A 22773-nucleotide genomic window follows, 5' to 3' on the forward strand; every position below is an offset into this window, starting at 1 on the left:
GTCATGGCATTTAGATAGGACGGTATTCACTGCCGGTTTACGGTGAAAAATCACGTTAGAGCCGCGAGATAAGCTTACGTATGCAGCGGACGAGTTTATCGTCTTTCCACCAATGAACACGCAGCAAAACCAGAAGCAGATTGAGTCGCCAGTCAGACGCATCTAAACTGCATGAATTTATTGCACTTTTATTGCAGAGATTCGCAATGATCGCCGCCGCCGCGGATTCCCGTCCGGCAGCCTTTCGTACCGAGATCACAAAGATCGAAGAGCGCGCGACAGAATAGGGTACGGTTAATTGCGACTTCGTCGTAAAGATCCTTTTTTTACTCCACCACGTCACGTGGTAACGTTTACGCGTTCGCGCTAACCCTTGCGTCTAATCGCCACCTTCGATCGGCGAACAGCATCCGCGTTTTACGACGTTCTTGGCTGCTCTCTTAGATAAATCAATTTTAGGATCCACGATCCGTTACGCGGTGAAATATATTTTGGAGCACGGCGTTCTTAAGGTCGTAAATAAAGAGGCGCGAGTAACCCGGTTTATAATTGTAGATCGTCTTACGCAAGAGACACATAACGTATTCCCTAACGTTCTCACGCATTCTCCCGCTTTCTTGCCGTTTACAATCAATTTTATAACCCAACATGAATACAAATCACGTTGCATGATAAAATACATTTAGTACTTATATAGTTTTAGAAATAAATCGAGATACTCCATACAGATAGAAAATCGTAAAGTCATATGGGTGGATTGTGAAGTGAAATAGAAGATTATTGTTTAGGTTGCAGTGATACCGTAATGTCTTTCTTCGAAATCTCGCAAGCATAAAAAGAATGATCAAATTTCATTGTTTTATTAAAATCACAATTATTCATTCGTATTATACCTCCATAACGCCGAGAGCACTCGGTGCTGCATTATATACGTCTGGTATTTTAACCGCGGCACCTCTCGTCCAGACGAGAACAGCAGAATGCCTCTTTCTCTCTGTTTCTCTTTCTCTCTTTCTCCTTGATTTAGCGCCGGCTGCGTAAATCTTGGAACCGCGAACCGCGAACGAAAAAAGTCTCGTAGGCGACCGCAGTGACATATTTACTGTTTTTAAACGGTTTTTTTTTGTGTTTTGCGCGAACGCCACAAGTCTGGGCTTAATAGCGCGTGACGCGCGAGATCAGCTTTTCCCTCGCTTTTGGGAGATCGATCATTTTCCGTGCAATACCGCACAATCGCGCTCATGTTTTATTAATTCGATTCGAATAAGCGAGTTGATTGAATAAGTACCGTAATGTTAATGGTATGATCGGAAATATTTTCACTGAACGCCGTCGAATGTTGTGATAGCTTTTACGTGATTGTCAGATAAATCTAATTCCAGCTTATCTAATATGACTTAATTGTACGAGTTTTAATCTAAAAATTCAACTTAAAAGATCATTTAATACTTGTAATACAATAAGAATTCAATTTGCTCAATTAACAATTTTATATATAAATTATATCGTGAACAAATGACGTACATTAGATATATTTGATAAATATATACTATGATCATCTTCATGTACGCTTACTATTAATTACTAACTCTTTTATTCTTTCCGCTACCTTTCGCCTTTGTGGCTTTTTTTCGGCGTAGCCGCGTTCCCAGTGGCCGAGTTTCACAGACCGTTAACTTTGAATGTTGAGATTTAATGGCTGCATTTATGCCGCGATATGCTTCAAAGCCGAACCAAAGAAGACACGGGAGAAAGCGAATCCATTGGAACTAAGATCTAAACTTTTAACATTTCAATTTGCTTACCTCATGAAAAAAGTTCAGGTAGTAAAATATTAATAAATCTGACGGTATTTCTGGAAAAAAGATGCAAATTTCTCGACTTCATTAAGGATCTTGTGAGCCTCGTAATTTTTATCTCTCAATCCGCAAAAAAGAATGAGAGAGAAACATTATACAGATATACATAGCTACACCGCCATGTACACATACATATACACGGTAATAATGTTAATCGTCCAAATTACCGGAAGAGCGTAATAGTAAAAGCTACCAGACGCGCCATAAACACTAGAACTCACGGATTGTTTGGAATACCGGAGCTGTCGTAAAAATCGCGCTAGTATCAGCACGTAAACGTCACGGCTCCTTGCGTCATCTCGGAGTGGACACTGCTTTCTCTCAAAAAACTGTTTATAATAAAATAGCGATCTCAGACACATCAATGATATTTTTATAATCTTCTACATCGACACTAATATTATCACGACTTTATAGAATGTTACAGCATAGCATTACATAATATTACATAAGGAATATTAAATCGACGTTAAACTCACTTATTATTTTTAAATGCGTCAAATACGGAGGACCCTCACAGAAATCGGAGAAAAATCTCATTTGCATCACTATAGTCGCATCGATGTCAACGTCTCAGTAAACTTCAAAGGCAAACAGAGGCCATTTCGGCTGTAATCTCGAGGCATCGTTTTACTTTCCTTATTTATTTTCCTTTCGTTAACTGCCTAGTTCTCGCACTGACTTACCTTCCTCAGTTCTCACGGCGCTGTTATCGATACACGGATGTCGTGTGTTACGCGGCCGATTATAATGAAACGTTTCGATTTGAATGACAATCAATATTGACCGAGTAGCGTCATAACGGTTATTTGAAAGTGTAATTTCTAATAAGACGATTGTTTCGCGATTATTATCTGACCACTATCGACCGGTTTTTTTGCGAATCGCTGACGTTTCCACGTCACGCCGCGCGGTTGGCATCGTAATCTACTTTGCTCGCCGTGATACGTATCGGAATATAAGAAAGGGAACGTGACTAATGTTTATGCAAATTTCATTCGGCGTTCTGTGGGCACAACGGCAAACTAGCTTCCCATTATCGTGTCGAATATCGCAAGAGAAACATAATCGAGCGTGATCTCGGTGTCAGCGGAGTGACAGCCGTCGCGGCGAACTCGAAGGAAGACAAATCGCGCGAGGAGATGAGAGAGAGAGAGATGAACAGAGGGGGAAAGGATATGAAGTAGAATGATGAATCCTCGCGCGGCCTACGACAGCTTTTACATGTTTATCTCGCTAGAAGGATCCACGTGTGTGTGTCAAACAACTCGACAAATCAATAAATTATGATCTGTAATAGTCATTCGTCGAAAAGCTAGACTGTGTTAGCAAGTTAGTTTATCATTGCTATCGCTCATCTCTTATGATTTATGTCGTTTAAAACTGAAAAGTATACGAATTCATAAACGTTCTCATATATTTATCCGCGTGCTTCCATTAATTCAGCTAATTTTCAGAGATTTGATACTATCGTTCGAATATATCTATATAAGAGACGAGACTTTTGGTATTTTAATGTGAATAGAGGAAACCATTTACCTCCGATACTCAAGATTTACAAGCCGGTTCAAACACCCTCGACCCGACTATGTAAATTCGACTGTAATCGAGTTACTTAAGGTGTACACTTGTGTAATAAATAATGTAAACATTCTCCAGTGAGCAACTTTTTGCGAGAAGTCGTAAAAGCGAGCAAGGTGCAAGCGCAGCCTTTTAATTAGTCGCTTTTACGAGCAAAAAATAATAATCCATCGCAATAATTAATTCATTCAGAGCTCGGTGACCCGACGAGTGTAAATCAACACTCTAATTGGCTGATAGGAAAAAGAGATGCGAGAGCACACGGATATTAATATTTCCCAGCGCGCGCTTTTTTGCGATGTTCTCCGAAGGAAACATTATTTAAATTAAAATCATGTCGATGTCGATTCGTGCGATTCAGCTCGTTAGTGCGGAAGATCGTAATGTCTCCTGAACCGCAACTCGGCCACACGCAGTAGCATAATTAGATGAGTGTTTTGTACATTGTTTGCCCGAACATCGGCCGAATATTATAATAGCAGTCCGCTCATGCATAATTAACGAACAACGCCTTAGCGTGCAAAACTTATCGCGCGGCTCGATTCGCGGCGAGCGATAGTCGGCGAGTCCGGGTCTTCGGGAGAGGCTTTTTAATTTAGGATGCAAATTGCGACCGACCGACCGACCGGTCGGCCGACCCGCAATCACTGCCACAGGAACGGCTCGCGGGAGAAGCAATTAAATTACAATTTCATGGCCTAACGCCCCGTAAAGCGACAAGTGGTACAGCTTTCGGAGACGCTGTTTTATCAATTTTCGCTGCGCGCGGTCCGCTCCGGACTTCTCGTAGCGGATTGCATCACCGCGCGATGCGCTCTAATCCCATTACGAATAAGTAATGGGACCTCGTACGCGCCGTCGGACGAGCGTAAAAATATTGTGTCAGATCCCATCACGCCGCTTGTCGTTCGGTAATTTACCGTGTGTCGTGCGCGAGCACGAGGTCGCGCTCCTTTTACGCCTAATACGACCCGTAGCCTAATCGCGGCTTCCGAGAGAGCGTCTCGAGACACTCAATCTTTTCCCCTTTTTGTATCTCTCTCCTCTTCAAGGAGCAACCGAGGTCGGACGGTGATCAGAGACGGTTGCTACATTTTTACAGAAGTAACAAGAGGGCGGCGTCAACGACGATATCGTGTACCGACTGCAATCAGAAATCGATACCAGAACAATGATTGTACGTGCATACATCATGTGACCCCGTAATTACGGCGCCATCGGTTTTATGAATGGGATTAAAGCGCGCACGTGTTGTCGGCGACGTGTTGTCCTCCCGCGGTATCATTGTACAAGATGTAATTACTGACTGCACAATATATCCATGTAAGCGTAATCGTCGACCATTAAAGATTGTCAGATTGGACCTCGTTTTTTTTGCGCGCGGACTGCAAACGTTCGCCGTTTCGGTCACGTGTTTTTCTTACCTCAAGCGGTATAATATCACGATAACACCGATGTGACATTTCAGCGCACTGGTTTAGCATTTCGCACACGTTTTCTTTACATAATGATTATGTAATCTTCGTCGACGGACAATGTTGGTCACCGTAAGATTAGATATTAAATGGCAAGAGAAAGAATAAAAGGCAAAACCCTAAAGTTCCGGGATCATCTCGCGTCAGAAATTGATAGCACTTTCAAGTGATTGTACACGTGCAAACTCACCCGAGGCTGCCAATCGCTCTCGGTGAGTGGTTTGAAAAAAGCGCACGGCTGAGTAACTTACGAGGTGATTCATACCGAGAGACATTCCTCATTGAGCAGACTCATGCCGGGGATACGATTCCTCACGGCGGCGGCGACGGCGAATCGTGGTCAACGACGTCGTGAGTAACAGCCGTTAGGTGTTTCGCGAGATGATTAAACCGGCACCATCGGCCGCCCTCTCATTATCCCTACCTGCTCGTTCCCGAGAGATGCATCTCTCACCTCCGCCTCCTCTTCTTCTTACCATCCACCTCCTCCTCCTCCCCCTTGTGCATAAATGCATAAACCAGGGTGAAAACACGAGGATGCCGTAACGGCGTAATGTCATTACGCGGTAAAGAGACTGCAAATTTGCGAGGGGCCGCGCCGATGGCATACCAACCAGTCGCCGGAATTTAAAAGCTCCCGTTTATACGGATTTACCGTAAAGACCGTAATTTTTTTTTCTCGACGACGGTGCGTCGACAATGAAGCGTGCACAAAGTTCCGCGTTTATAAACGGCATTTTTCATTTATCATTAACCTAAATGTCACGGCAATTTACTAATTAAGAAGATTTCATGTGTCCAATTATTGTGCATTAACACTTATAATTTATTGCAATTTCAGTTACACAGAACTTACATTAAAGCATTTTATCATAAGAACATAATAATTTGACTTAAAAGTATGGCTGGTAATTTATGACATCTCGCGCAGATGAAATATGACGAGTCAAAGCGCAGAACGGTGAAGAGTTAATATCAGTTGCGTGAGTTATTACTGAGCTGGGCGTCCCATTTCGTAAAATACTTGTAACAGGAGGTACCGAGTCAATGAATATTTGAAGCGATTAAGTCGATCTATAACGCTAATAGTAATTTTAAATTCTTTCAGTCTATATGTCGCACTGCACACGATGCGAGTAATTGAATCTTGACTATAAATGACTCGGAATATATTTCGTCCTTAATAGAAACTACTTAACGTAAGCAGAATCGATCGGAATCGATTAAAATCTGCATCTACGTCTTTATTCAATTTTATCATTTCGCACATGCACTTGCTGTTTGCATTATTTCAACATCACCGAGTCACGACTAAAGAAACTTAATTACATCTAGAAAATATTATTTCACGCGAAAGGATAATTGAAATATATTTTAATTCGCGTGTATTTAGTATTTCCTTCTTTTTTTTAAATATTGAGTATAAGATTGAGTATGATATTGCGATAAAAAATCATAGAAACCGCAAGGAATTCTTTCGAGATACTTAAGCGAAAGTGCAACTAAAACGGCACGAGCTAAGGGATTAAGACGGACAGAGGAGCCTGTTTGATATACGATCTGCGCTTTTATGCACTCTCGAGCGTGTCATTCTGACGGTCGCATTAGCGCGAAGTCGAGATGCCATCGCTACCGGCATCGGCCGGCCACCGCGATTCACCACCGCGACAAAGTTAGTCAAAGCTCGCGCGCAGAGTAGAGCCAAGCCACCGGTTGACAAATCGGCGGTCGACCGACCTGACAGCTAACACCCATTGGGTCGTTTTACAGTATGATAAATCGCGTCGGTACATCAGGACCTCTACGAACCCGCGTGCATTAGCGGCCGGCACACTTGTTATTTCTGCGTCATGTCTCCAATTGATTTCATGCCTTTTTATCGCGGCGATTTGTTATTTCGGTGTATAATGAGACGTCCCGTGAAAATGGGCCTCGCCGCGATTTCACTCGAGAGTAATTTAAATTTGTATACCAACATTTCTTCTTTAATCGAGGACTTATATTTTATAATGAAAGAATTATTTGCCAAAGCTGAATCTAAAAGGTGAAAGTAAATTTCAAGTAAATAAGGATTGAAGATTTACACATAGAATCGATGGGAAAAAATTACAAGTGTATGTAAATAATCACTTAAGGAATGATAATGCGTGATGCGGTGCCATTCTTCACTTTTCCTTCAATTACTATAATAGCTATGTTCCGATGTTACTTTTCAAAGAAGACCTTTGGATCGACAGACACACGATCAGTTAAAAAACTCACGGGGTCATACGCGACAAGAGATAGTAGGAACTTTAATTCTACATGCACCGCGATTTCGCAAAGATCGGTATCTCGGCAATCTTATCGCGTGGACTATCGTTAAGTTTTTACCATATTATTAGGTACGTCGCGTCCGTAGTCGCGCATTATGAGGAAAATCGCTTATGCTATGTGATATTAACTCGCCACCGTATTATTTATTATTATTTGCAATTATCGTAAGTGAAACGCCATACCCGTGAACCTGTTTTGTGGCATCAAAACGAGAATTCTTTACTGAGTAATTGCGTATAAGGACGCGAGTGATATAATTAAAAGAAATATTAATTATAGTCGTTATACGTGCCTCTCTCGCGGAGAGAGGGATGCTTCGTAACACAGTAACGAAACCGTTTTAACGAAGAAATGCATTACGTATGAAATGTCTATCGTGCGCACTCAATTTGTCAGAAGAAGAACACTCGGATGCATGTCGCATAATTTTTTTTTAATCGACTCGTGTAAGAAACGTTATGTAACGTCGTGAAACCGCTCGCGTCTTCAAGCTTTGCGATAATCTGACAAGTGATTAATTTCATCGCGTGTCTTTTTTTTTGTTGGGTCGCAATAGATGTAACGCAACGTAGATTAAATCGGCAGAAATTCCAGTAAATGTACCTCGGCAATCCAGTTTCATCGCGCGTTGAGGTTTAATCGAGGGATTAGAGCGGCTACAGTGATGATAAATGCCGAGAGTGGGTTTTAATGTAAAGGGGCCGCTCCTTCTAAACGTTTCTCACTTCGTTTATTCTCATTCACCTTCTCGCCACCTCGGCTAATGCATTAATGGCTTCCTCTTACTCCTTGAATTACGTCTGAAATTTTTAATCAATAACGCGACCCCACGGCTAAAATATTCATTTTGGTATAAATACGACGTACATTCATAAATTATATTTCCGAAACAATTTCTAAGACACGACAGCCACATCTAACACTAAATATGTAATGAAAATACATAATATCTAAATGATAGTAGATTACATATTTCATGTATAACATCAAAAATTATATTCTACAATATGAATAATAAAATAGACTAACATTCAAATTCGTGCAGCATTTTTTAACAATACTTGGATTATACTCAGAATTTCGGGATTTTTCTCCGGATAAAAAAAATTCGGCAACAAGGTCTATCTTATCGTTCAACCTCTCGAGTCGTATAAATAAACGTCAATACAGTAACACTTATTCGTGGTGCAGAATCGTTCTCTAGGTGCATGTCGCAGACAAGAACGGCCTACGAATTGATTGTATCTAACTACGGCCTACCGTCGCGGAGAAATGGTTGTGGGCGGGCACCGGGGAACCCGTATTGGCGACACACAAATCGCACCTTGTTGGTAGCAGTTGCAACCGTTGCCACTAACGGGCAATAATTCTCTTTCTTCCTGTCAATAGCGCGTAACTCTGTTAACACGGTTGGAAATTTCAAATATCTCGTGGGCCTCTCTTTCCACAGATAGCACGTTACATTACGGATAGATCTTACTCGAAGAGTTATATAATCCGTCTCTCCTCCCTTTATCAATCTGCCCGTTTTATCTTGCACAACAGTCGCCAGCGGAAACCCGTGTGTTTTTCGCATATGAACGCATTGGAATCTTGTCTTGACGCAGGTTCCACGGTTGTAACGTGTCTAATGTATGATTGAAGGCATTTAGCAACACGGCTGTACATTTGCATCCGTTTTACGAGCGTGTTACAATAGTATGTCACGCACCATGAATACCGGGAGCATTACCATACTGTCCGTAAGTCGTCCATAAGCCCGGGTTACAAATGAGTTGCTGCTTTATCAACTCCGGCGCTCCGAGAGAACGCATCGAATGGCGAATACGTTAATACGGGGCACGGCGAGCTGTGAACCGGCTCTGATTGAATATGTCACGTGTCACCCGATAGATTTGCATCCGCACCGATATGTCCGACGTCGATGATGCATTACTAGCGGTTTGTTTCTCGAGGTAAATCAATGGGCGAGCGGTTAATAATAAGTATCATTATTGTTAACAGCACGATACAACCGTGGTTAACAGTCATGTTAGTGTCTGGTATGATAGCATGGACAATAAAGACCGGAGGCGGCTGGCGCCTTCGATCGACATGTTCACGTAGGGGTGTTTTTTATTTATTTTTTTATTAACAGATCCATTCGCGCGAGGAGGCGTGAAAAAATGCGTAAGCCGATCCGGGATTCGAATGTCACAAGAAAATCGAGATAAAATTGCCCATCAATGCCAGACATTACGGAAATTAAGATTAAATCGTATCTGAAAATAATATCTCACTTTTAGCCAGTGAGTAATTATACATATAGTATTCCGTAATTATACATATAGCGAACATAGAAATAATTAGACTAGAGTCAGTGATCTTATTTCTATTTCTTACGATAATATCTGGTGCTATATTTAAATGGTACGTAGCTTGCTTGGACATAGTATCCTAACCTATGGATTTAAATCAAAATTAATTTAAAAAATAAATACTAAAATATATTCAAAGATATAATTAATTATTATGAAAAATATTCAATAAATTTTCTAAAACGAGATACTGGATACAGTTTATTCGATTTTACTCTATGCCTAACTCTTGCAATAGGCACTCATCTCCCACGAAAAGAGCAGAAGACGGATTCTTCATAGAAACTTTGCATTGTCGACATTGGTTGTGAAACGTCTCGCCAGAAAGATAACATCTCTTTGACCTCGAAGATGACTCAACTGACGGCTTTACGAGACGTGACTTTATTATGATGTTTTGCTTCATCTGATCTTTTTCCCAAGCGTTGGTCCGTACGATTTCAAGTTCACGACATAGAGCCTCGGCCATAAATAAATCGCCGGCGTTAACGTAAATCCTTAGATTATCGCCTGATTCTCAATATCTCGTAATGTTCGCGGCAGTCGATGACAAGCTCCATCGCTCCAGGTCGTGGTAAAAAAAAAAGCAAGAATTACTCGTCTATTGAATGTCACGTGTACGCGCTATTCCGAGACGTTGAAAGACGTCTGCGAGACGATAAAGTGCGAGGTTGCGCGCTTAATCCCTATCGGTCCGCCGAAGGCGTCAGAACTAAGAAAGGAAAGCTGGCAGAGTATGGCACATCCAATATGTATGTTCGTTCTCACTAGATGCTTTTCATTTATGAGTAGTAAATAGAAATGCATTCGCGCGACGATCGTTCGTGGAAACAAATTCTCGTCTATGGATACCGTTAAATTGAGGTAAATATCGGACAGGAATCGCGCTGGGCTTAACTCCACCCGATTATTTACCGTTCACATGTTCCTCAATATTTGACCATGCCAGCCCGCGACACGTACACAAGAAGAAGAGTTACATTCCGTTCACACAGCCGTGCGCGCGTTAGCGATCGCGGGCGACGATGCGATGGAGTCGACGAGGATCCCATTCTGAGTGGCTCCACTCCAAGCGGGAGGAAAGATGGCAACCCTTCTCTCACGGAGAGAAGACAAGATACAGAAACAAAAGATCGACCACCACCTAAGCAAACGTATCCCTTTGAGGGCACGGTCCTCGAATCTTTCTCCCTTTCCCACCAACCTCGTGCAGCGCGCTATACGCGGTGGCTCTCGGCGCTCAGTTCTCACAGTAATTATGTGGATTTTAGACGGACGAGCGAGAGAGAACAAACAAGTCCACCAGATAGGGAAGAAGCAACCTTCGCTACATGTTTGTTCTCGGGATCTCACGATTCCTCGTCGCGACGCGCCGGCGATGTCTTGGATTAGCACGAGCTACGGGAGAGACCCGTGCCGAAAATGCCGGTCGGAGCAGCGGAGCTTATCCGTTTTCAAAGCATACCTACGAGTCCACCGGAAAAACCTTTCACTAACGCGGCGCTTTCGGAGCTCTCAAAACCGCCACCTCACGCTATCGTGTTTCGAGGAATTTGATATTTTTACCCTTTGCCCGAAAGCGACTACTGTTTACAGCAAATTAGCGAGGGCGATTCCTAGAAGTTTCTTATTTAGTTTACGAAGCGCTATGTTGCGAACGAAGGAATCTAAACTAAACATACACTGAGAAGCTGTACCATTTATTGTCAGTGCGGCTGGCTATTACCGCGATTTTTATAAATAACTTCAGTATAATTAAAAACGGAGAGAAAAGCGAGAAATCGTTAAGAGGAATTGATCATCGGGCAGTCCTCGTTTCACGGGATAACTTTGTAAACGAATGATGGAAACGATTATCAGACGAGAGACCGTTTATTAAAAGCCGAGGGGAGGGGGGAAGAACGCGGTCAGATAGCATCGGGAGCGAGTCAAGAACTGGTGCGAAGGCGGATGTAGGGCACTTAATGAAACTGGCTACCTCAAATCCGGCATTAAGCGAGCCATTTCGTGATACCGGCGATTACGTAGTTGTTGTACCCGAGAGACCAGACCTCATTTGTGGCATTATGGGGCCCGGTCGTCGAAGTGGCGCGATAAAAGCCGAAAAGATACAGTCCACCTTTACGAAGGCCGATACGCGATTAAAGATTGTCGTACGCGCCTTGAAAAATGTATCCAGCAACGGTACATACACGCGCGACAGAATATTGCGACCTGCTCGACGAGCATAGAAATGAAAGGGATTATATCTCGCGGGAATCATATATATTTTACAACAGAAGGGATAACGCGAGGCGAGACCGTTTTGATTTTAAGTCGTGTGTTAATCTCGAATCGCTCGTCACAGATTTCTCCTGACGATTCCACCTGAGAATTCAGATACTATAGAAGTGTTTGAATTATGCGTTGCCATTTCCTCTCTTCAGATAAAAGTGTGTACAAAGAGAGATTATGTTTTCTCCGTAATCATCTCGCGCAATTTCCAATATGTGTAATTTAATAACGTTGATATATATTCTTTTAACTTCGCCGAACTGGCGGTCTCATAATTCTGATGGCGTGACTCACAAAAGAATAACACTGCGACGAGTGTCAGATGGCAACGGCTTTCTACGGCTGACAACGAGCCGCTCGCCCTGGAGAATGCTTTATCTCGTTAACGAACCACCAGATCTCGACCTGTAATTCGTCTAATGCACAGCGTGCGCGACACGTGTGTGTCACGACGACCGCATAAACTGCGGCCGGACCTGAATACACGTTAAATGAATGTCGCCTTACCGCGCTTGCGAGCCATTTCACGTGTAATCGCATAAAATACGATATATGACATATCAAACGTATTAAAATTATAAATTATAAGATTTCTAAATAAAATAATATCAGATTTAGGATAAAAATAAGAAGAGATGATATAAATCGAGAATAAAAACGAAGATGACTGTTATCGCAAATTTTTTTATATTTATGATACAGCACAAGACTTATTAGCGACTTTCTAACGACTCTATTGCACCAGGTTGATGTTTGCTTCTTAAAACATACACATATATACGCACACATGTCTAAACGTGTTTATTTCTAATCTTAAGAAGACTCGCAAAAGGCGCGTTACTACTATAAATATGAGAAATTTAGTAGATTTAGTAGACTTTCGTACAATGTTTTTCTCACTTATGGTGAAGAAAATCTGAAATGCAAAGTGCTATAAATATTTTTAATTTAACACTCGACTATTTTGTTTTTTATTCAAAGATTATTATTTTGAAATGATTTATATAACGGCGGGTGCGACAGAAAGTCGAGGAAGCAGCCCACCGCGCGCAAAACAGCGAACATAATAGCAACGACAATGATGGAAATACAAAATGCGCGAGAAGGAAAAACGAGCAACACGACCACACCTGCAAAACACTGACAGTTCTGACAGTTGACGGGATTGTGGGCGGCAAGGTCGTGGGTTCCTTCTGGCGCGCTGGCGATTTGCCGGGAAACAAAAAGACCATACGCGTCAGGGAGACCCTTTGGTTCCTCGTCCTTTGCTGCACCGCAGGAGAAGCGTCCCTAATCGATCCCGAGTCGCGCCACGGCTGCAACACATTTAGTACGCTGCACTGGAACGCGCCCGCATACTTCATCCGATACCGATTGCACTTCGCAATCCTTGCAACTAGTCGATACAATTTTAGATAATACATTCAACAATATAATTCGCAAAATTTATTAAGATTTCAATTGCGCGAGTAAACATGTTACTAAAATAGCTTCTATATGTCGGTTTTCTGGGTGCCCTAGAAATCGATGTTACCATGGATTGCTTATGCGAATTATTGCGATTTCTAAGATGCCGAAAGATGCATAGCGATGACGGTTTCGACTTGGCGCCTTCCGTGTGTCACGTCGTGCCAAGAGTTTCTCGGAATCGCAGAGGAAATTAGCTTTGATCAGAAAGATGTTTCGATTTTGAGGCGAAGACACGCTTTGACGCGGGAGAAGAGATATTAATATGAGCTAATATCTCTATATTGGCTCTGACTTGCGCAAACTTAAGACGCAAAGGTATGCAACATCAGAAGGTTATTATTATTGTAACTTAAACATTTTATTAGAAATGTCCCTTAATGATAAAATGTAATTAATTCCATATTGCAAGAATTCCACAAATAGTGCATTAAAATCTAAAATAATGTTTTCAACGCCAATAACTTCTACTCGAAACTACGACAGAAAACAAATTAAAAGAATTAGTGACCACCTGTGGTCATTTCAATGAACCTCGTTAAAAGTATTTATAGATGAAAGTTAGAAGAAGAACGACTGTGTTCACACGCGTGTTTGAAACAACATGCCGTTTCGTGTTATCGACCCTCAAAAGAGATTCCGACAATTTACTAACTTCCGTCTTAGCTCTCTCGATTAATTAAAGACACAAATTCCGCATTAAACCATGCTGAGTTTGAGCATGCGATTTTATCAGTGCATCTCCCAATTCTATAAGATACTAAAAATAGACACAGCTCTGTAAATTGTTAAAAATATAATCCCACTTGATTAATGTTAATGACAACAAAAAAAAGTTGACAACGAAAATGTATCTCAGCTGTGAAAACAATGTTTTATTACGACGAAAGCCCGCTTTCCTCGGGTGAAAGTATCACCAGATGACATTTTACAATCAACCCTTTACAATCATAACCAGTCCTTTCCCCGGTGAAGCGATAAGAAACACCACGTGTTGAATCCTGAATCTCAGAAATGTAAAGCTTACGTGTGGATTACGAAATAGGGTGTTGCCGCGTATAAATCAGTCGACATGCGCACGAAAAAAAAATGTACGAATGCGGGATTTGTTTTATGACCCGAAATACACACAGTACGGGCCTTCGTAAGCTTCTGAATATTACGTTAAACAGAACAACATGTGTGTGTGTAACGGGGAGATCTTACCGTAGCGAATAAAATCATGTCATCGTTAATTCGCGGTATAGAAATTTGATAATGGCGCGACCCTCATTCGTATTACACGCTCGATAAAATTTGATTTACAAGTTCGCATTGATTAAGGCTTTCGTTGTTTAAACAACGGAACCCAGTACTTTTACACTTTCTTTTAGACTCTCTTTTCGTTGCGGTCTCTAGAGATGCGGATCGAATTACGAAGGTCCGATTCGCATAACCGCTCAGAATCCACGATTGAAATCTGAATAGACGTCTTAAAAAAATACACATTCGTATAGAAAGAATATATATTTATTTTTATTTACTTTTTAATTTTATTTAATTTTATGTAACTGTACGGGGCATAAACTCAAAGCTCTTTTTGGCGCTTTAATTGTATAATTTATTTTATGAATTTATTCTTTTTTGACTTTTGTATTTTAAATTCTACTGTGCTCCCACAGATTGAAATTCTTCGTGTGCAATTTCCTGTCGCTTCTATTCGTCTGGAACGCGTGTACCGTGTACGCGTGTGTACACACGAGAGTGCTGACCCGTCGCGACAGGGTGCACAGCAGGGGGGCCGTTACTTTACGTCTTAACCTCGGCTTCGAATCCAATCTGGTCGGGGTACCTAGAACGCATTCTAGGCAGGCGGCGATCATACGAGGTTGTGCATCATCGCGCGTGGTGAAGGAAACGTCGTCTCTTTGAGTCGCACCGCTCGACGATAAATCTGTTAGGCCCTGCCGATATTCGCGCGTACGTGTGACGAACAATTTGTGTGTCAGCTCGCAGAATGACAAAGCGTTTCGAAGAAAAAATTGATGGACGACCCCGATTGCAACACACTTAGCACGTTGGAACGATGCCACGGGTGCACTTTATGAATTTAAATGCTGGAGGAGAATGTTCGTAGCGAAGCTTATAATTTAATGTGATTATTAAATGATGAGCATATACAGCTCGACTGTCAAGAGTGCAATAAATAATCCGATTAACGACTAAAAACGTCTTATTATTATCGGCTTGATGATTCGATTGGAATCGTCGTAGCTATAATTATCACGAGATCGATAAACCGATTAGAATTTTCTCGTCAAGTGCCGGCTCTAACACGGAGAGGCATTCTTCGGGATTTCGCAACGCGAGTTTACAGTTTGCCCGTGTTTCCACGAAATTCTAACCCGAGGTAGCGCATTCCCAAGGTAACGGCGACCGTCGATCGCCACGGATAATGAAAAAGTGGGTTAATGATGTTGTAGTAATGTAGTATGTAGTGTATACAGCGCGACACCGCTGCCGGTTGACGGGACCAGCTTTCACGCTTGTCACGAGGTATGCGTCTTTATTGATCACCCGTCATCCGCATGGGCGCCATTCAGAGCAAATAAATCAATTCGTGGCTGGTAACGTTCGCGAGACCGTCGAGGTGCAGCAATGCGCGCGATGTAACGAAATCGGCGTTCTGGCGCCGTGAAATGACATGTATATTCAATAGCGAAATGTTTACGCACTTAATTAACGACATTCCACGTGTAGGTGCGAACGAATACAAGTAGCCGATAGGAATTTTTGGAACTGGTGCAAATAACGCGTTTGCTCGTACGTGACAATTTACATATCGTCGATCTTGCCAAAAATTCTAATTCTTGAATCGCGAAAATTCCCAAAGTTCTCTCAAAGCACGTTGCTCTCTTGAGCAAAGTAAAGTGCATGATGCGTTGAACGAACGCTATCAAGCAGCAGCGATTATGCAAATGACTACGCGGTAATCGACATCAAAACTGATAGACAAACACGTGGACTTCCGTAGGCGACCGATAAAGCGCGACGTAGAAAAGTATCGTTGGGTAATGAGTATCGACGTAGTACCGGCTCTGGCGAACCGTATCTTCAAATTGCAGGATACGACGCGAGTTACAAAACGCGACCACACAGGCTAATAACAGATTTGCAGAGATAGGTACGCGCACGTTGGATAAAATTAAAATTAAAATTGAATGAAATTGAATGAGCATGAAAAGATTGGAATTTAAAATAGATATACGGTAATGAGATCGACATTTTTCATTCATCTACAAAGATAAATTTCGATATCAGTAATTTGACCACTTGCGCAAATTAATGCTATCTTTGTTGCGCATTTTTCTTGATAGGATTCAACTAGCGCTACGTTTAGCTACAGGCGTAATTAAAATAAAAAACACAAACCAGTTCTACCACTAATACTTCGACTAAAAAAGGGGAGGAGGGGGCGATTACTATCGCTGTAGCGTATGTCTTGATAATGGTAACGAACGGCGAACGGGACGGATTTAAATCGGCGCGATCATTTCCGACAATGACAGTTCCACGTAATCCGCCCCGTGGGCGACTCGGACAGACGAAGATGTTGCCGGTAATTGCCGGCGGTAACATCGCTGTAACTCGCGTGCCTGTCCCAGGACAAAGAGAGAGAAAAGAGCGACGTAATGTCCACAGCGATTCGACATCGTTAAATCGCGCGATCAATGGAGCTCTTCTCTACCCGTATATCGCACTGACTCTCGATCATCATTCTCGCTCCCGGACAAGGGTACCGGTTCAAGAAGAAGCACCATTTCTAAGTGGAGATTTTGCATTACCACCGTAATAAGTTGCCGAGCGTGGTTAAACGGTAGATTTAATCAATAACGCTATTTCTTTCCTCTCTTTCTAAATTACATCTTTCTTTCTAGCTTGTTAACGGAGATGTATTTTATCCTCTTAGAAGTACCTCCTCGGTATTTCTTCACTTGTCCGATATTACTAACCGTTTACTATATTTCCATCCATTTTATTGATATCCGCCTATTATCTTAGTTTATCTTTTACGAGAAACAGCTATACAATATACATATATGTTACCGTTTTGATCTTGATTTTAAGATTTCTGAGTTTCCAATTCTTCAAATTACGCTTCTTTGAAATTAGAGCATTATTTATAACGGAATTAATTCAAATATATATCAATCAATATTACTAAATTAATTTAACAAGGAAAAAATACAACATGAATCGAGACATTGTTGCACATTGAAATCCGAGCAATACTTTCCAACTTTCTCGGAATCTCGTCTCGACGTTTGATGCTTAAGGATGCCACGCATGTACTAGGATATCCTTTCTCTCCAGACAGTGCATAAAGAGCCCGATGACTACCTGCGAGAAGCGGCGTTAAAAGTACGCGAGAGTGTGACCGTTTCGCGCGGTATTTCCGGCGCCATTAAACGGTCAGCCTAGTCAATAGCCACTTGACTGGCCGCGTATTTGCACGCCAGGTTAGCAAAATTCCTCATACGAAACCGCGTTCTCAATATTTCACGTTTCCATGTACCGGCCGACAAATCATTCACATATTTCTCATCATCGGGCCGCCACATATGTGATGAGTCATAACTTTAATCCTGGTATCTTTTATAGCGTATGTTAAACGACCACTTATAGCATCTATTGACTGTTTATATTAATTTTCTTAGGAATTAATGTTTGTAGTATTAATGCTTGTTATTTTATTATTTCAAAAAATTCCTAGCTAAAAAGGATTACACTTTCCTCTTCCTTTCGCATGCTCATGCATGCTCAGTTCGTGCGTGCTCAAGTGCAGACGGAACTTAATGTTTCCTTTCAAATAGCGTGGCTTGCCGCTTATCCGCTTGCTAAGATTTTCTTCCTTGACGAGGATGCAGTCTGAGTGGATAATAAGGATTCGCCTACCTCAGTAGCCGTATCGCTTAAACGCGTCTGAGTAGCCCCCTTCTGCGATTGCAAAGCATTTAAGTGCATGAATGGGGCGATTACAAGTGCTTCGGGAATACCTGCCGTGCGTGTAAAGTGCACGGCGGATATGTTAATTTGTTACCGCTGAAATGTAGACATTTGAAAAATCTCGCGTGTCGCTGCCGCTTCACGATGTTTCTCTCTGCGTTTTCTTTCGCCGTATGTATGTAACGAGTTTTACGACACGGTATTGTAACTTGTTAGTCAACTGAATGTGTGCTCGCACCTCGAGATAATTCTCCGAAAATGTCTCCAAGTGCAAGGATGGAGAGAAAAATATGAAAAAGGATTGTGTGCTGACAATGGCGATCTTTGTTATTAAAAGAAAGCCGTTGGGCGGCTAAGCGCGTTTCTACATTTCTACGAAGCAACCTTGGAAGACAGTGGCCATGACAGCGAAAATCTCACAGTAATTTACAAGCGTCAATAAATCTCACGGAGATTCTCCGGTCTTCTAAAGTGCTCGTCAGAGTAAATCTGCGTTTTCACCAGACTGTCAGTCTGAGCGGACTGCTGCCACGAAAAATTCCAACGTAAAGTCTATACATCCGCACACACGTCATATCTGGAGTAAGATACCGTGACAGTGATACCGTGAGCAGTTATACGTATCGGAGCAGGATCGGATATCGACATTAATATCCGAGCGACGGTCTTCGAGGCGCCGGGAACCTTCGGCGACTTCTTTCATCTCCTTAACGGCTTATCGTAGCGTCACAATAACATGAGGAGTTTATTGGCGCTTGACACGGAGGCCTCTCGTGGCTTTGATTTTCCCCGGGAGTTAGAAGCGTAAGGAAGGCGTGTCGTGACACGATAATCTCCCTCCATCGAGCCGAAGTAAATTCAATTTGTCAGATGCCAGCTGATGGTGAACGAACAGCGAGATGCCGCATTCCTTAATTCCTATGTTTTGTCTGTCTGAACAAATTAAAACTATTTTTCTACTGTCTCTTTTAGATGTAATTCATGCCGGATTTCCTTAATCCCATATTTTGTCTATCTGAACAAATTAAAATTAGTTTTCTACTGTCTCTTTTACATAATTCAAATTTAGAACCTGGAACACGGATTTCCCTACAAACGTTAAAAAGATATTAAAGATATTCCACAAGAAACTTGTCACGCAACCAGAGAAATTTCTTGACTAAAATGATTGGCCTGCATCGAAGAATCGTTCAATGCACGATTTCTCGCGGAAAAGATCCAAATAATAAGAACGAGCCATATAGGGGTCGACCGACGTTCTCGTGTAGTTATAAAATACTTCATTATTCGAGAAAAAAAGAGCGTTCGTATTGGAGACACGATTACGCTCGAGTTGCAACGAGTGACGAGAAGGAGAAACGATCCTCACCGAAAACGTTATATCTCGACATCGCGTTCGCCAGCCGAGTATTACCTATCAAAACACGACAGCGCGCCAGCCGTCAAATGTGGCGAGCGTAAACTTAGCGGCAAAATCGTTTCGACGCGTCGCCAATGGCGGGATAAAGGTTCATGTATCCGAAGCAATTTGCCTGTCGGATTATCGCTACGAAACCGCGTCTTAATTAATGCCACTGTCAGATGACGTGACGATGCGGTTAGAACGACCGTCATGTCGTCCCGCGCGTTCTCCAACTTTGTTGACGATAGTCCTCGCGACTCTCTCGTCGCGCGATATTGTGATCGCTTAGGCTTTCGTAATCCGCGTATAATCCAACACATACCTGTGCTTCAGAAATAAGCCGTCGACACGTCATATGGAGGCGTCAAGTAACATGCCACATTTATTACTTTTGCAAGATACGTTCTCAAGTTTCCGCGGAAATTGCGAATTTATGATTGGTCCTTGCGCCAAACTTTCCATTTTGCTCATTCCCGTCCGATATTAGCTTGAAAACGCACCGCGACTGCACTATAAATATCGCGATATACAATCTGTGAAGTTCTTTTTGCGGCCGGACCAGTACGCGACGTACAGGTGCCAGACACGACCAGCAGGTAGCGGGGTGCCGTGTAATGCGTAAATACGCACGCACTTACGCACGCATTTACGCACACTTGTGCCCGATGATTTACGCATTATGCGGCACGATCGTTTACACGGCTGACGGCGCCGTAGACAAAATATTAGGAATAAATGGATGCTTCAGAAGCCATTGTTCGAGACGGAAAGCTCAAGTTTGATAACGAGCGTGCCTGACGGGGGTCGTTAGAATTCTCCGCAACAAAACGCACGGTAAGAATTATTTTTAGAGATATACATTTCAGCTCAACGAGTTCCTGCGCGCTTATTTTACTCTTGATTGTTTTAAGTATTCCAATGAAGGTGCGATACAACATTCGCATTTAATATCAATTCCGCAACTTATAATCACGAGTTCTTCAAAATTAGCGACTCACGCGATAACGAGCCGAGCTTGTCCGGTACCGTTTATTCTCGGAAGAAGGCCGAATGCATGTCATCGTTGCCTTATGAAGGTAGCGACGCGACAGTCTCACCGGACACCCGTCGAATAATGCGAGTTACCTGGATCGGGATTAACGGCGCGGAAAATTAATAACGTAGAAGGAACGCGAATCTTGCGATATACAAGCTTTAATCTGCGCGCCGCGGCGCCGGCGCCCGCGAAAGGGCGTCCGTCAATTCCCACATGCCCGGTTGGGCACAAGTCAGCTGTCGAGGCCGATGAGAAAGAAAGAAACGAGCAGTTCGGACATGCTTCGTAACATACGGATGAAAAATGCAGAGTATTTCGACAGAAGTCCGCGAGACTCCAAAGTTGAGTTCTTTAAATGATTTCTTACAGAGAGAATCTACAGAAAGAGGAATTGAACAAGATGTTTGCGAGTTGAATATCGATTGAACATCGTGTCTCGTGTCACGGTGAAAATCACGTTTGTACCCGGAGCAAGTAATCGTTTATTGGTGCGATAGTTCACGACGATGATGGACGAACATTCGCATTCGCGTCGATTGACGCCGGTGAAAAAGAGTTTAATTGCTGGTACCTGTTCTCGCGCCCGGGTAAGCGTGCGTTTGCAGTATAACGTGAGAGAGAAAGAGAGACTTATATTATCGTGTCGAGACGTATATTATCTGTCGGTATTGCAAATTACGGCCTGCAGCGGGAATTCGAAAGCGATCCCGTTTGCAGGCCGACTCTCCGCGGTGGAATAATTATTATTCCACGTGACACGCGCCACGATAGCTTTGTTATCGACGGGAACTGATACTCGGCCAAGCGGTGCTTGTAGTCTCTTAGAATGTCGATGTAATTAAAGCGAGGTAACAAATTAATTCTTTTTGCCGCCATTCCCCGATATCTTATTCGCTGAATTTAATCCCCTAGTCACGCATCGTTTCTTATTTCCCGTAGAGGGGAGGGGGCTTAATATCGTTGGTCAATTAAAACGCGGTAGCAAATTACACAGTGGCTGTTCGCTGAATCGCCATGCGGCGGTTTCAATTTCACTTAGATGCACGTTCAATAACCGATAACCGATTAATACGCAGTTAATACGCCGACGGCGTACTCGATTAATCTTCTAACGTGAATTTTAGCATTATACATCGGCGATGCTGCGGGCACAGGCGGAACACATTGCGGCAAAAAAACGTCATGTTTCATTAATTTCATACTTACCATATCCTTGTTAATAGCACCAATATTTCGTAACAGGGTAATTGATATTCAATTATGTTATTCCGAGCGGTAAGAGCTTGGCAAGTCTTGATAAGCACGGATAGTTAATTAATATTTAATTAATATGGGGAAAAGTGAACCATGCAGAAAGTGACGTTAAAGAGAAAGTGATAATAAATTATATATAAGAATATCAATTACGCGCGTATAGATAGAAAGATAAAATCAAATACTGACCAATTTCTTTACATGTATACATATATTCTTCTCTTATATTTAGCGTGACTTTACGCGTGACTTTACGCTAAATATAAGAGGTCTCAGAATTATTTCGGAAAACCCATACTCTCTTAAAAGGAAATTAATTATTGCTGAGAATGAAAAGTACATGCAACAACAGTTATAAGTATAGCAGCGCGTTCAGTGAAAGAAAGTGAATTAGTGGGCAGTTTCAATCAATGGCAATGATATTATTACTGAATGATACTATTAGAAACAATAGTTGTGAATGAAGCAAACTTAAGAGTAAAAAAAATAATTATTCTGATTTAAATACGATTTATACAGATATGAGAATTTCTCTCGAGAAATAGCAACCCAAAATATAGAATGCTTTAAAAATTACATCTTGCTATACGACTACTACTATTTTTGCAGTGAAATCTGACTTCCACAATTAGTAAAATATAAGATGGAAAAGCAAAGGGTAAATGTAAAAATAAGTGAAATACTCACTGATCCTTAGTGAAGTTCCCGTTCTAATCCGCGAAATTTTCACTGATTTCGTTTAAAAGAGTGCACTAACCGAGAGAAG

At 42.0% G+C, this 22773-nt stretch overlaps 2 protein-coding genes across 5 annotated transcripts in view; one reads left to right on the plus strand and one right to left on the minus strand.

Moving 5' to 3' along the window:
* The window catches only part of LOC112454335, a 53028-nt gene that overhangs the window by 21542 nt on the left and 8713 nt on the right, over nt 1-22773 (plus strand). The window lies entirely within an intron of this gene.
* Nucleotides 1-22773, minus strand: part of LOC112454333 — a 65510-nt gene that overhangs the window by 19930 nt on the left and 22807 nt on the right. Inside the window, exons 1-2 of one of the 4 annotated variants that reach the window (XM_025015648.1) lie at nt 2339-2515; nt 2081-2188 (exon numbers count right to left, since the gene is read on the minus strand). The exons of 1 other annotated variant lie outside the window; for it this stretch is intronic. The gene's annotated coding sequence lies outside the window, so the exon portion shown is untranslated. Of the gene's footprint in view, nt 1-2080; nt 2189-2338; nt 2516-2545; nt 2565-22773 lie in introns of those variants that run through there. 2 more of the 4 variants (XM_025015651.1, XM_025015650.1) reach the window with 2 other exon arrangements.

Source organism: Temnothorax curvispinosus, unplaced genomic scaffold (genome assembly GCF_003070985.1).
Source record: "Temnothorax curvispinosus isolate PA1 unplaced genomic scaffold, ASM307098v1 QBEX01005011.1, whole genome shotgun sequence".
NCBI classification, from domain to species: Eukaryota; Metazoa; Arthropoda; class Insecta; order Hymenoptera; family Formicidae; genus Temnothorax; species Temnothorax curvispinosus.